This window comes from Clinocottus analis, unplaced genomic scaffold, assembly GCF_023055335.1.
Source record: "Clinocottus analis isolate CAN_PGR_092001 unplaced genomic scaffold, fCliAna1.0.p SCAF_9, whole genome shotgun sequence".
Classification (NCBI taxonomy): domain Eukaryota; kingdom Metazoa; phylum Chordata; class Actinopteri; order Perciformes; family Cottidae; genus Clinocottus; species Clinocottus analis.
The window spans coordinates 20,603,982-20,618,039 of record NW_027176251.1 but is presented as its reverse complement, the minus strand read 5'-3'; positions in this window follow the sequence as shown (position 1 = coordinate 20,618,039).

Genomic DNA, 14,058 nt, shown 5'->3' with positions numbered 1-14,058 from the left:
AGATATTGTTCATAGCAAAGTATTAGATGAAGAGCATCATAAACATCACACAAAACCACCGGCGGCCAGCTGAGCGAGCAGGTTGTAACAGGAGCCTTCATGTTGCCATGACAGCGCATCACAGGAAGCCCGCGTCCCTCGCTCCGATCGCTGTTGCTGATTGCAGGTGATGGTGATGTGCAGCTTTTGAACAATGAACTGGCCTTATAATAAATGTATGTATCTCATTGATCTGATCCCCTTTGGGTTCGGGTCACCTGTGATAATGAGCACGCTGCGTGTTGAGCTGCTGAGGCTGCGTTACCGGCAGAGCAGACGGTGTGGGGACCGGCAGCTCAGTCTGCATCCTGTCCCTCACACAGACGGTGTGGGGACCGGCAGCTCAGACGGTGAAACCTTTCTGGTCGTCTCCTGCAGTTTCTCACCCTGATGTCTTTTCAGTAATGTCTTAGATCAAGCAATTAACTTGAGCTATTAATTAATAATGTGAATTATGGCCTAAACTTTCAAACGTAAGAGCCAGGTTGTAGTAAAGACTGTCCCAACATGATGGAACCATAAACCATATGAGCAATCTGCCTGAGTCCATGAGGACGTGAGAGAGGTCAATTATTTACCAATTACTCACAACATTATCACAAATCAATTAGACCGGAACGCTGAAGAGACCTGGAAGTGCAAACAGTGACCATAGAATCAATGATTCAGTAGATTCATTAGATAAAGTGCATGTCAGGTGTCATATGATACTTCATCACGTTACGCTGTGATCATGTCATCCGGCACGCAGAGGAACGCCTGAACGTCCTGCCGCTGATGGGACCGTGAAGGCAGCGCCTCACAAGTGGCACACAAGTGCAGGGTGTGTGTGTGTGTGTGTGTGTGTGTGTGTGTGTGTGTTTTCTCTCTGTTTGTTAATAGAATATCATCAGTTTCTATAATCCAGTTGCAATTCATGTACTCGTTCAAAGATGTTGTCACTGACGCACGTTTCACGCCAGAGAGCCAAACAAGTAAACAACTAAACAAATGGAAGAGTCAAAAACTGACGAGTGACTCTGACGAACGTCAACATTTAACTTTAGTTCTGTTCAGGACATGAACGGCGGCCTCCTGGAGGAAAGTCCTGTTTCTTCCACCAGAAAGCAACCAAGTGGAGCCAAGTGGAGCCAAAGAAGTTGTCTTCATTTTCTCTACCTCAGTTTGCCAAAAAAGGTCTGGTTGTATAGAAGTCCATGCTTCATGTGTTGAAGCTGCATTCTCTCTCCTGACCACCAGGGGGCGACTCCTCCGGTTGTATAGAAGTCTATGCTTCATGTGTTGAAGCTGCATTCTCTCTCCTGACCACCAGGGGGCGACTCCTCCGGTTGTATAGAAGTCTATGCTTCATGTGTTAAACCTCCAAGTCTTCTTCTATACAGCAAGATGTTCATTTAGTACATTATGGTCTGCTAGAGTCAAACAGACCATAAAGCAGGGGACACTTTGGGGCGGGGCTACAAGGTGATAGACAGCTCTCTACGTCACTCTTCATTCTGAGAGAGAGAGAGAGAGAGAGAGAGAGAGAGAGAGAGAGAGAGAGAGAGAGAGAGAGAGAGAGAGAGAGAGAGAGAGAGAGAGAGAGAGCCAGGGGGTGCTGGCATGCTGTGATGTGTCCTGTTCAGATTCAGACAGCAGTCAGGGACCCTGTGGCCTCCCAGCAGCGCTGTGTGACACAGCTACTAACGCACACACACCCACACACACACACACACACACACACACACACACACACACACACACACACACCATCCAGCCCAGCGCCGTCTAGCCGGAACTAGGACAGATAAAAGAGAGCAAGAAAAAGAGGAAAGTGAAGAACAAGGAGGGGAAAGCAGGAGCTGACGGATGAAAGGATGAGAGGATGAGAGGAAAGAAAGAAAGATGAAGATGCAGACAACAGGAAGAGGCTCCGTACGTTGTGTGATCTGTTCTCCGGCTCGCTCGTGGTGTCGGTGGAGTTTGCCGAGTGTTTTTGGGAAACTAGGTCATTGTTCCTCCCACTCAGCCCGTCTGATCCGCCACATCGACGCTTTTTATTTATTTATTTAGCTTTTCTCCCCACGAAGCAGCTCTCTTGTCTCCTCTTGTTATTGGGCTTTAAAAGTCAAGTCACTTTTTTAAATGTGGCCGCACATGTGCAAATATGCACGCACACAAATAGCTGAAACAAATACTGACACACACACACACACACACACACACACACACACACACACACACACACACACACACACACACACACACACAGATGGTCAAAGCAGCTGACTACATTGGGAGGAGAGACTCCTGAGGTATGTCCAATATGTCCAGCACTCCTCTCCTCCTCTCCTTTCCTCCACATCTCCTCTCCTTCGCTCCTCTCACCTCCTTTCTTCCACTCCTCCTCTCCTCTCCTCCTCTCCTCTCCTCCTCTCCTTCTATCCTTTCCTCCTCCTCCTCCTCCTCCTCCTCCTCCTCTCCTCCTCCTCCTCTCCTCTAATAGCTGAGCTCTGGCGCTGTAGAGGCTCTTGAATATTCAGTCTCTGCGTATTGACCGGGCTCCGATTGAATTACACAGTCATTTATTCATCACTCAATTCACGAGAGAAGGTGTGACGCACTGCCCCCTCGTACCGATCTGTGAGACGTGCATATGTACACACACACACACACACACACACACACACACACACACACACTGCGGGCAGAGCAGACAGGAAGGGCAGTGAAGGCTGAGGCTCTGCTATCCAGGATGAGTAATCTTTGCTGATTGCCAGCAGTGAAGCAGCACGATGGAGGGGGGGGGGGGGGGGGGGTTATAAAACCATAGAAAGGAGTGGAAGACATTAGGGGAGAAGGGAGTGTAAAGACGAGTCACCGAGGAGACAAAGTGAGTGACTCAGCTGACAGGAGTCAGTCTGTTGACCTGCGACAGTCTGCACTCGGCATGAAAAGGTCGAGTCCCCGACATGCACCTGTTGGTCCTCCAGCAGCGCTCAGCTGTGAACAGGTCACTGTGTTAACAGCGTAACCTGTTACAGCAATGAGAGGATGTGTTCTGTCTCTGAACTGAACCATTAGAAAACACGTCGATAGAGATATGAAAATAAAGGAGGGCAGTGTGTTGGAGCCGTGATATTACAATCTTACATGAAATTAAATGAAATTCCACTTTGAAGTCAACCAAATTTGATCCTTTACCCAAATGAAATTTCCTTTCTCCATCCGAGAGACTGAGATGTGACCTTGAATTAATAAAGTCCAACATAAAGAAGGTAAAGTAGTCACGGCGTTCAACATTTCTCATCACGTTTTAAATGTGCCGCTGAAAAGACATAAAAGCTTTCTGTCGGTTTGGAAGTCAGACCTGTGATATCTTCATGAAAAGAATTTGATTTGGAGTTCAGGCCGTGAGCCTTTAATAAGGCCTGAAATAAATATGTAATCTGACATTTTCAATTTCATTTGGATGTAGTAACCAGTAACCTCTAATTGAAACGTTTTTTTATGTTTTACAATATGATTTAGATTCAGTTATATGCCCGTTTTTGTTTACTTTAAAAAAAATATCCTTGATTTTTGCTGTTTTGTTACAATATCTAAATGGGTGTGGAAGTCGCTCGGGGGAATGGGACGCGTCAGAAAGCTTTGTGTTGCCGAGCAGCTCTCTGACCGGGCCCACACTGATGAGCAGCCATACGGAGGTCTCTGCACGCCGACCCGGACCCACGCCGGCCCGCCTCCACGCCGCTCTGCCCCGCCCCCGCCGGGCCGGGTGATTAAAGAGCTGCGTGTCACTGGGCTCCAGCGTGAGGCGATGAGGGGATTCATCACCCGACCTGCGCTGCTGACCGGGACACCATTGAGTCAGAGAAGGAGATAGATGAGAGAGTGGAATAAAGAGCGGGATAGTGGATCAAAAAGAGGAGAAGAAAGGGCGAGAAAGAGCGAAGATAGATGAGAGAGAGAGAGAACATGAGGGGGCGCTAATAGAAAGCAAAAGAGAAACCAAAGATATGTTTTCATCCAACCGTCAAGTGGATTTTACGCAAACCTTTGAAATGCCACAAAGAGCTCAGATGTGAGTTCAGGTTCTTCCTTCAGCCGGTTTTAAGTGGATCAGTTCTGTTCTGGATGAGAGACGGACACTCACTGTCCTCCACTGACTGTCCGCTGGACAGCTAGTTGTTGTCCTGTGGCAATATGTCTGGCCTTCATCTGAGGATGGAAATCCAGGAATGCACCTGGACCCCGATGGGCATCAACCCTCATCAGGAGCCTCCAGGGGGTCACAAGGGGTTTGGGCCATTTCTGAGCAAATACTTCCAGAAAGACCTTTGAACTTTTGAACTATGCTCAGCGGTGATGACATCATTTTTTTGTCGCACAAATGTGTTTTCATCAATATTTAAGGTTGTGCTTTGGGGCCCGGTTATTCAAATGCAGCTTCATTAATCCAGGCTAACACGACGAGGCTAACACGACGAGGCTAACACGACGAGGCTAACACAACGTGGCTAACACGACGTGGCTAACACGACGAGGCTAACACGACGTGGCTAACACGACGAGGCTAACACGACGAGGCTAACACGACGAGGCTAACACGACGTGGCTAACACGACGAGGCTAACACGACGTGGCTAACACGACGAGGCTAACACGACGTGGCTAACACGACGAGGCTAACACGACGAGGCTAACACGACGTGGCTAACAGGACGTGGCTAACACAACGTTAAAGGTTCTCCTCCTGCTTCCTTTGTTCTATAAACTCTAAACTGATCCTATCATGTTGTGATAATGAGCTGGTACGGCACCGCGGCCACATGGTACTTTTTGAGCACATCCACACATTGTAATATAGAGTTTAATGACACCTTCATCTTCTGATTTCATATTCAGCTGGTTGCAATCTGCAACCACTCCACTAGATGCCACCAGATCCTACACGCGGACCCGCTACAGCAGCGGGCTCCAACCACCGGGCCGCGACCCGGTGCCGGTCCATGGGTCCATTGGCACAACAACAACACGTCAGTGACATCAGAGAAACAAGCTCAGGGTAATAGTGAGTTGTATCTTTGTGTACTTTATGATGGTTTTCACACAGGTGGTATCATTTTATTACGTCATATTTGTCGCCTGACCGTTCCGTGGTGAAACAAAGTTGGACCGCTGGTCCAAAGCTCTTCTTCACCATGCAGCTAAGTGAACCTTCACAGGTTCTTCCTCCAGGATCTTCCTCTCAGTCCATCCTGACTGCTCTAACGTTGCACTCTTGCAGAGATTTGTGTAACGTGGAGAAAAAAAAAACAGCAACACGAGCTTCCTAAAGCTGTACAACGTTTCTCCAGACTCCAAATTTCCCAAATCTCTCCAACAGTTGAAATTTGGCACGGCCCCGTCGAGAGGATACGAGTGCGTGTTGTCATGTATGAAGTTTAGGAAGTGTGTAACAGATGGATACCAACACACACAGACAGAGATGGACAAGAAGTGGCTCCACACTCTCCTGGAAGAGAGAAAGAACAAGATGGAAAATTGGAGCGAAGCAGCGCTCTGTCGACGCACACTCACCTACACAAACACACACGCACACACTCGCTAATCTGTCAAGGCAACAAAGGGAAGTAAGCCAGGGCGCATTTGCATGACAAACTGGCCCCGCGAGGTTGATTGAAGAGAAAACAATTTTAGGAGACAGACTGACTGTGTGGTGCGGGGCCCGGCACCTCTGGGTGGGCCTCAGGACCCATAATCGGAGTGTGTGTGCGTGTGCGTGTGTAGGTGGCTGGTTGGTTTGTTTGTGAGTGTGTCTGTGTGTGGCTGTGTTCGACATGGTAGTTAGGAGATGTGGGATTGAGCTGGAAAACAGAGGAGCAGAATTCATCAGGTCATTGTGTCCTGCTGCAGCTGCGTGTGCGTGAAAGAGCATTCATGTGTGTTCCTTTAGAAAGACGGGGACTTGTGTGTGCATGTCCATGCCTGTTTGTAATATGAGGGTACGTAGAAATGTGTGTGTGTGTGTGTGTGTGAGTGTGTGTGTGTGGTTGTGAAAGACAGTGTGTGTATATAGTCTACTGTTCCTGTGTGTCTTGTCTGTATATACAATTGAGTTATAAAGCGCGTGTGTGTGTGTGTGTGTGTGTGTGTGTGTGTGTGTGTGTGTGAATCTCTGTACCTTAATCCCCAGATTGCGAGAGCTGAGGGTTCAGACATACGCTGCCTTGTTGCTGCTGTCAGCCTAATCTAATCCTATCATCACTCTAAAAGCTTGTCTGGTGGAAAACACACCCACACCCACACACACACCCACACACACACACACACACACACACACACACACAGTCATGTTCCCATCACTTAAGAGGACATTACATTGACTTACATTCATTTCCAGGACACTTACCCCAGCCGTACTGCCTATGGGCATGGCACTGGTAATCCAAACCTAATTAATCTAGAACTAACCATCCACCGAAAACTAACCCTAAATCGACCTAATCTCAGTTTAACTTTACCGTAACCATTACCTTAACTTCGCAGAAACAGTAATCCTCCTAAACCAAGTCTTCATCCTGAAATGTAAAGTTACCTGATGGGGACACTCTGTCCCAAAGGTGAGGGGTGAGTCCCCACAACGTGAGTGTGTGAACAGCTTTATGTCCCCACAACACAAGTACACACATAACTTTCACTCTTGGCTCATTGTCTTGCTTTTCGTGGTCTCATGCAGTCAGTGCCACACACTCACCTGCAGACTAACACACACACACACACACACATTTCCTCTCTTGTATCGTCTTGCTCGGATGAGAAAATGCCCGACATGGCGAGCAGTCGCTCTCTGTACACAAAGGGCTTCAGAGCGGGACAGATGTAGGTTGACTGGGGTTTCGGTGACGGCTGTACTGGTGTTACTGTATCGGCTGTGTTTGTGTGTGAGACGTCAGTTCTTACCCAACATGCACTTTTGCTGCCGAGGCAGATGCAGACCAGTCAAAGCATCGAGTGTCATGGCTCCCATTTCAAATTCCAAAGCTTAGAAGACCAACCAAAACCAGATGTGAAGATATTTTCATGAGGAAGAGTCCCACATCCTAAAGGGGACCAGAGGACAAACACTCCTGGTCTGGTCAGACCCAAAAACAATTGGACCTTATTCAAAACCCAGTTGACCCGAACAGAAAAAAACATGAAAAAACAGACAGCCAATGAAAGCCTAGCAAGAGCAGATGAACAATAAAACCAATTGATACAAAAAAATGAACAAAATGAAATGTAAATGATTAAAGAGTTGGCCCCGCGTGAGCATACACAGCCTCTTGTTCAGTGCAGGGACGTCCAGAAGGCTGACAGTTCAACCTCTGCTGCAGCATGACATCATCTGGCGAGGCCCTGCTCAGACCCATGAAGTGTGCATTCCTTCTCTCAAGGTTCTTTTATTGTTATTCATAGAGCATGGCTCAGCTCACATATGGATGTCCAGAGTGACCGAGCCTGACGGGCATTGAGTTTGAGTTTTTGTATGAACTGAGCCTGACGCTACATGTTTAATATTTATAGCTTGAAGTAGTGTTGCCTTCATGCGTTGTCACATAGGCGACAAAACAAACCCCAGCACCACCGAACAAGAAGTAGCCCAACGCAGACTGTTGATTTAATTTGACCACAGACTGTGTGCAGACGTGGGCGTAGTCACAGTGACGTCGCCCATTGGTTTGAGAACTGTTCTTTTGAATCTTCCAGTTTGGCCTCCGCCATCTTGGCTTGGAAAACTGAATGCTGAATAACAAATTTTAGGTGCCAAAAATGCGACAATTAACCCTCATGAACACACAAACAACTCCCACACCACAGCACTCGGGTAGCAACGTGTCAATTACCTTGTAGCCCCGTCCTAAAGCGTCTCCTTATTATGGTCTGTTTGACTCTGACAGACCATAATGTACTAAATGAACATCGTGCTGTATAGAAGAAGACTAGAAACTAGAGATTGAGACATAAACTCATGTTTACAATGTTTACTGAGGGAATACATCAAGAGAGAAGTAGAGTCACTTATATAGACTTCTATACAACCAGAGGAGTCTCCCCCTGGTGGTCAGTAGAGAGAATGCAGCTTTAACACATGAAGCATAGACTTCTATACAACCAGAGGAGTCTCCCCCTGGTGGTCAGGAGAGAGAATGCAGCTTTAACACATGAAGCATAGACTTCTATACAACCAGAGGAGTCGCCCCCTGGTGGTCAGTAGAGAGAATGCAGCTTTAACACATGAAGCATAGACTTCTATACAACCAGAGGAGTCTCCCCCTGGTGGTCAGGAGAGAGAATGCAGCTTTAACACATGAAGCATAGACTTCTATACAACCAGAGGAGTCGCCCCCTGGTGGTCAGTAGAGAGAATGCAGCTTTAACACATGAAGCATAGACTTCTATACAACCAGAGGAGTCGCCCCCTGGTGGAGAATGCCAACACTTCAAGGCCAACATCACGGGGTCAAACATAGAGGATTATTTCTCTGCATTTCATTCCTGTGATTGTCAGCTCGTCGCCTGCCTGTCATTCATTCATTCATTCATTCATTCATTCAGAGTTCAACTGTAGAGAAGCGTAGTTGTCGAACCATCTTTCAATCCCTCAGTTACATTATTTAGCAGTTCTTGATGTTTTCTTACAGTTTTTCTGATGTGTTTTTGGCCAGAGATTCAGCCTTAGTACCAGATTAAATACACAAGTAGTCAGAACACATTAAAATCATTATGAATAAATAAATTGTGTTTTCAAGGCAAAATTATGATAATTCTGCCCCAAATGTCAAACGTAGCACTGTTGCTTGCATGCGAAATACTCATCCACGTAGCATTTAGAATAAAATGTGATAGCCAAGTGTTTAGTGAATGTCTGTAGCTACAGTGACTTGCAAAAGTAAGTGAAACATAATAATGAACGAAACATTAGTGCCTTTACAACCTTTCAGTGATGCGAGAACCACCGTGTGAGAGCAGGAGAGCCTAAAACAGTCTGCTGACCGATTGGCCTGATGGAGGATTAGGACTGCGAGGATGGACCGAGAGGACCAGCCTGACTTCCACTACATGTCTGTGTCTGTGTGTGTGTGTGTGTGTGTGTGTGTGTGTGTGTCATAAGGTCGAGGTGACGGCAGGGAGTCCTGGCGGTGACAGGTTTATTAAATATTTCAGGGCCCGCAGTGGACATGGCAGGGTGGGAAACCTCGACTGCTCATGTAATTAACGTGGCCACTCAATGCTCATGTTTGGAGCGTGTGTGTGTGTGTGTGTGTGTGTGAGAGCGAAAGAGAGAGAGAGAGAGAGAGAGAGAGAGAGAGAGAGAGAGGAGGATTAAAAACAGTCCTGTCATGATCACTTTGCATGTTTGATATTGAATCAAACGTGAAGCTTGGACGTCAGTCTGCCGAGCAAAAGCAAACTGGTCAACAACTTTAAGAGAAAGCAGAAAACCTCAAGAAGAATCTCACAGGAGAACGTTTCCAGAACCACAGGAACGTTTTGAGGAACCTCGCTCCCATTGGAGGAATCGGGGTCTAACTGTAGTTCCTTTGTTAATCAGCTGATCTACAGGCACTGAACACAGCCCGCTAACAAGTAGTGGATGTACTCACCGTCCCGTCACCCATTTGTTGGTTGATTTCGGTTTTGAAGCCTCAAGTTTGGCAATTTTGTCTGTCGCCATCTTGTTTTTGGACCATCGCTGTCCTGTTTTTGTTTTGTGAGCAGAGGTAACACGAGAAGTGCAACCGAAAGCTGAAGAAGAGATTTGTAGTCAACCAAAAAGTTACGATGAACTTTCATGAACTGAATACAAAATGTGAAAGGGTTAAAGTTCTTTGCTGAATACGTGGACAAACCCCTTCAATGTCAAGCTTCACGAGCCTTAAAAAGAAGACAAGTGGCTCAATGAGATCATCACAAGTGAGCCTGGTCATGTGACCTGAAGTCACGTGACGTGCTGTCGGTCCTTCATGAGCTAACGGTAGATCGTATCATTTGCGAAGATCCTCTTTCTGGACAAAACTTGGAAGTATCTTGAACAAACCTCATTTTCTGCAGTGATCCAAAAGGACTCAGTGAAGTGCTCACTTTTGGGCTCGGCCAACCAAAAATACGTCGACCCTGCAGCACTTTATACTTCGACTTTAGTTGGAAACACGGCGCCATCGGAGCTGGAAGAGCTTCAGAAAGCTGTCTCCTGTCAGACAGCAGTCGGCCGTTGAGTGCCAGAGGTCATCGCAGCCTCTCAGTTTACTACTCCAGCTTGTTGTTGCTTGATTAAAAGAGTTTGTGGGTTTTGATCACCAGCCACCTCTCCACATTAATACATAATCAGATTAAGAGTACAGTACGGCGATATATATCCACACACTTTACATTTTTACAATTTAAGAAATGTTATTAGTTGAGTTTCGTGATTATTTTAAATTAGTAATCAGTTGGAATTAGCGATTAGCTTCCTGGAGAATAGTGAATGACAGTGAGTGGACGTCAGGACAGCAGACAAAAAAATGAAGCGATGACACGGCAGCTCTTCCACCTGCACACACACACGGCGTCTCGCCAGAAAACCAATCACTGCGAGGAAGCGGCCGCTCGCCGGGTGTCACTTGGCGGACAATAAGCGCACACACACAAAGTTTTTCTAAATCGGCAGTCAAATCATTTTCCAAATCTGTGTTCCTGCTGAGAGTTCAGCTCATACGGATTCATGTTCTAGATCTGTGGCAGAAACCCAGCAGTCAGACCTGATTCAAGGATGTGCCGCCAACAGGGACCGGGGCTCATATTCTTCAGGACTGAAAAGCAGAGAAAAAAGACATCACTTTTATTCCACGACACACTCTCGACAATTTGGCTCCTGAAGCAGCGTTTCAGAGCGAAACCAGTGCTGCAGGAAAAGAAGTAAAGCAAACGTTAACCTGGTGTGTTGTTAAAGGCATTGCTGAGAAGACCATGTCACCCCCACCCGTCATATCCTGAGCCGCAGCTCGGCAGCGTGGCGTCCTGACGCTGAAGGTTTGTGCGTGGTTACGGAGACGTGTGTCATCATAAATTGTATTGTTGCGCTTGTCGCGAACAAAGAAAGTAGCCCATTGAGCGTGTGTTTAATACATTGCATCACGGCCATGCCGCATGACCATGGAAAACAATACAACCGTAATGTTTTATATTTCTAAATTATGAATTTAGGGAACGCAAATAGCTTTACCGACTTTGTGTTTGCTAGATAACGTTAGCTATGCTAATGTCGTTAGCAGTAAAACAGGACAGCAAAATGCTAAAAGCTTAATGTAGTCATTTTAGCAAACATTAGCAAACTCATAAGGCACCATCCTAATGAGTTGCTGGAGGTAACGCATGCTCCCGTACCTGGATCATCGTCTCTGTTGGACACAACTTCAGAGGTCTTTTTTCTCCAAGCTCAAGTATTTAGGTCTTGCTCATCGAGGGCGACCAGACGTCCTCTTTTTCCCGGACATGTCCTCTTTTCGAGACCTAAAAAATGCACCCAGGGATTCCAAAACGTCCGGGATTTTACCTCGTTGGATATTTATGTTTCTCTGAGTCTTTCACAAACTAGTTATTACGCTCTTATAAGTTATGGAAACGGTATCATACGTTCCACCTTCTTGCGCGAGCTCTGACTGTGGAGAGAACTGTCATTGGTCGACCGATTTTAGTGTTGCCAGATGCACGATAATTAGCCTATCCTCCAAATACGATAGCTTAGCACGACTCGATCTTTTTCAAGAGCTAAAGATTGCGTAGATGCACGACTGTGGAGCGGGATGAAACAATAACGGGGTTCACCTTACGGCCTGTAGTCCCGCCCCCCTCGATGAAGCGTCCTCTTTTTCACAAACTCAAATCTGTTCACTCTAGCTCATCCCTCTTCCCTGCCCAGTCACTACCTAAGAGGTAATGCATGGAAATAAGACATGCATCAGATGTTACAGCGTCCTCAGGTTATGTCCCATGGCATGGCAGCATCTGTCAGTGTCCCTCACATATTGAGATACTAATAATAAGCTTCTGCTGCTAAATCCACCCCGTCAGATGTTTGTATCCACTATGGATGACACCGCTGCTGACCGGATGCAGCGTCCATGTTGTCGTGCAGCCTTGTCTTCGGTGTTAGCGCCTCAGTGGTGAACGCTGCGGTTACAAGCTGTTGAGAGGGGATCTGTTGACCCCCCTATAGTCCTGCTTACTACTCCTGGAAAAAGGAAGTTGGGGAGAGGGAAGCTGGGAGGAGGGTCACCGAGCTGTGAGCAGCGACGCTCGCTGGCCTGGTGCAAGCTGTCGACGCCGTGGTCCAGCGACAGAGCTACAGGACGACAGCGAGGCAGGCTGTGGGGAACGCTGGCTGGGAAGGTGCAAGCTGTTTACGGTTGGTGCGGTGGGAGTGAGTCAACCTGGGGGCTAACAAAGCTACGTGGTGGTACAATAACACAACATATACAGTATGCAGGCGCAGAATCCCACCGGTGCAGGCAGGGGTCCAGCGGAAGCAGCTGTGTTAGTGTAGGCAGCGTTAGCGCGCCCAGTCGCGCTAACCTGCGCGGCGTCGCGTAGTTCTGCCAGGGTGCTAGCAGGTCTGGGGCGCTGCAACATGTTCCCTTCGCCGTCCATCTGTCGGCGCTTGCTCCGAAGCACAGCATCTCTCATCTAATGTAATGTTTTCATTATATCCCCCTCAATATGGGAGCTATAGCATTTTGTGTGGCGTGGCCGGGCGGGCAGAGAGGAGGAGTGTTTGGATTGCTGCAACTCGTTCATATGAGCGTCCATCTGTTGCGAACCTGCTGCCCTCGCAGTCGGTAGCTTATGCTGCGACATTCTCAGATGTATGTAAGAGATAATGATATGACTGACGACTCAGCTGAGATGGTCACCTGACTTGTTCTTCTAAACCTAAATAAATGATGACGTAACCAAACCTAAAACGCCCGGGGCCAAGATTAAACACAGCAATTTATTGACAAAATATAAATACCCATATTATTAAGGAATTGGCCACAATGCATTCCACTGGACCAAAATAAAAAGTGAAAATATAAGCAGGACCAACAATACTAATTAGCCTCCGCAATCAAAGACACATCCAAATAACTTTTGATCAGGCAGTGTTTTGAAAGATGTAATGGCATGAAATCTAATAGCAGAACACAGCTAATTATATTGTTTTTCGGGGTGTCATCTCAGCGCTCGGTTCGCTGGAAAAACAAACGCCAACGGATCGCCCACAAAGCGATTGTGTTGAAGAAAGAGAAGCTGAAAATAATTATCCCTTTTTAATTAGAGAAGGTGATAAGTAACAAGTGAAACTGGACAGCATGTGTGTAGGTAAGAAGCACAGGGTCAAGAGGAAGAGGAAGAGGAAGCAGACAGCGACTGATTTTCAACATGTAGACAGTCAACAACCAGATTGCAACCAAACTTATCTTACCCTTGTGAGGGCTCCGGAGGGGAAAAGGTGACTCTCTCTTGAGCCAGGGTTCGGTTTGTCCCTTGCGGGCTACTGTAGAGTTAGCCCACAAGGGACATGGTGGAGTCTGTGAAGAGGACCCGCCCTCTAAGAAGATATAAAGATTTCACTCTCAGAGACTGGAAACTTTACACAGTAAAGAAAACACACTTAACTTCACCTCCAGGTCTTAGCCGAAGTCCTCATTACATGATTAAAAAAGCAAAAGAAAAGTGGGCGGGGCCCTGAGGGAAGAAACCACGACTACTTCTGGACGACAAAAGTCTCGACGGAGCGAAGACAAATATCACTGCAGAGCTACCAACTCTCACGGTTTGGCCGTGTGAGACGCTTTTGCATGTTTTCACACGCTCGCATGCCACACAACCAATTTCTCACAGCAAAAAAAAATGCTGATTTTGGGCCGAGGCGTTCCTTTTCAAACTCCCTGACAATAGATGGCACCAAGGAGCGCATCTGTAAACCTATTCAATGCAGATCTTCCTTCTCCTCGTTGTATTTGAGGC